Raw genomic sequence first — 2085 nt, 5'->3', positions numbered from 1 at the left:
GGGACCTCCGAGTTTAACGTCCTTCTCCGAAAGGACCGAGCCAAGTGGGAAATTCGTGTAAAGTATCTTTCACACAGACACAACGTCGAATCGAGCTCAGGCTCGAACCCCCGACCCCCCAACCTCACGGTTACGAGTCCGGTAGGCTGACCACTAGACCACAAACACTACCAAGGTCAGAATATTTGGCGCGCTTTCAAACAACTCAAATATACGAGAGGATAAGACATTGAAAAAAACAAGATCACTGTAAACCTAGTTAATTGATCAGCTTGCAGAAAGGGGGAACGTATTATAACTGTATTATGCAACAAAAACAAAACAAAAGCATAAACAAAAACATAACAAAAACATAACAAAAAGATGAAAATGTATCTTTAAAAAAACGGACAACTTTCCGACCTGCTCTTCCTCGAAAGATTTTCCAGCGGTCGTTGACCCTACTTAAACCTTTCCTCTGATCCGAGTCACCTGAATGTCTCGTGGGTCTGTGGTGACAGTTGTGTGTGTGTGTGGGTGGGTGTATGTGTGTGTGTGTGTGTGTGTGTGTGTGTGTGTGTGTGTGTGTGCGTGCACGTTGCTTTTACAGCTGTTGAACCCATACTCCTCGCAATGGTTTGCCAACACCACCCCCGGCGGGCCGCGCGCGGGAGAGCGTAGTGCAGAAAATGGGATGAAAATACAGGAATTGATGGGCTTTGCTCCGAGATATCTCCCGTGTTTTTAAAGCAAACACCCTCTTGCGTTAACATTTAGACACGTGGAAGAATGATCATGTGCTCATTCAAATCCAGCCGGGCTGGAGTACTACGGGCCTTCGAGACGAAGTATTTTTCCTGCTATAATTGCATTAGTATCTCTGTAAATGTATCACACCTCTAAAACATACGTCGTGTCGCTTGGGATTACGAGCGAAGAATCCACAGGGAGCGCAGCGAAGTACGCACACCGATATTAATGTTTTATACGTCTTGAGATTACAACCATCATGCCGTTTCGTTTCTTTTTTAAAATTTATTCATTTCTTTTTGTACGCATTTTTTGTGGAGGCTGAACGAAGGCGGAATAAAAGGTTGAGAGAGTAAGTTTTGAATCGAATTGATGAATCTTCCTGACAGACATCAATGTAAGAAATGCAGTAAATGTGCAACGGAGCGGAGTGTTGCGAGGGGGGAAATGGAGATGCTAGAATAGATTAAAGTGACTAGTTTTGTGTGCGAATTAATTTTGCTTCTAAGTGTGCTCGCACAAGGCTGTCTGTCTGTGGATGGGTGGGTGGTTGGTGAGCGCTCTGGTGTGGTTTGCTCCTTCTTTCCTATCAAACATCATTCTGTCGTCCTTATCTCTACTTTTTCTTATTTTCTTTGTGTCATTGTGCTTCCTATACTCAGATCATCGCAGCGCCACTAGTGCCGGTAGGTCCTACTTCTTTTCTTTGCCCTCTTTTGTTTCTGTCCGTCTGCCCTACTTTTGCCCAGCACTAAATGACCATTGTTTTGTCCATGTGCTTCTTTTTTACTAAAATAGTGTGTGGTTGGCGGGTGCTCTGATGTGGTTTGCTTCTTCTTTACTGTCAAGCATCTATCGTCCTTAACTCCTCTTGTCAGGCGCGGTTCGTCCATAGAGCACGGTCGTGCAGTGCCGCCCAAAATGTTTTAATGTTCTATGACGTAAAGCACCCACTATAATAAAATAAAAGACGCCAGAAACTAACACTAGCCAAATATTATATCAAAGCAAGGCCTTCGCTGGCGCCGTACCTGTCATTTTTATTCTATAGCGCCGTAAAACATCTACTATGCCATGCCTAAGTTCATGCGCTGTATCTAAACATAACAGTATAGTCAACAGTGGAAACCTGACCTATAAATCGCTCTTTGGGATAACCCAAGCGATGACGAGACTTGTAGAAAGTTTGACGGTACATTAATATTAATAAGACGGCACATCTCAAATGTGCTCCTGCGGAATAGCGCCGAAACATAGCCCACAGTAAGTAGGCAATCTTATAATAAATGCCATAGATTGTGCACTATTCCATGCCAAAATTATGTGGGCCCCGGAGCAATCCAGCGGAGTGCTCAA

General features: G+C 44.0%; 1 protein-coding gene across 2 annotated transcripts in view; it reads left to right on the top strand.

The window, feature by feature from the left end:
- The window catches only part of LOC101850241 (epidermal growth factor receptor), a gene marked incomplete at its 5' end in the record, with an annotated part of 61797 nt that overhangs the window by 8933 nt on the left and 50779 nt on the right, over positions 1 to 2085 (top strand).

The sequence above is a fragment of the Aplysia californica genome, unplaced genomic scaffold, assembly GCF_000002075.1.
Source record: "Aplysia californica isolate F4 #8 unplaced genomic scaffold, AplCal3.0 scaffold00128, whole genome shotgun sequence".
NCBI classification, from domain to species: Eukaryota; Metazoa; Mollusca; class Gastropoda; order Aplysiida; family Aplysiidae; genus Aplysia; species Aplysia californica.
Note: the sequence above shows the minus strand (reverse complement) of the source record. Positions and strands in the feature narration are given on the sequence as shown.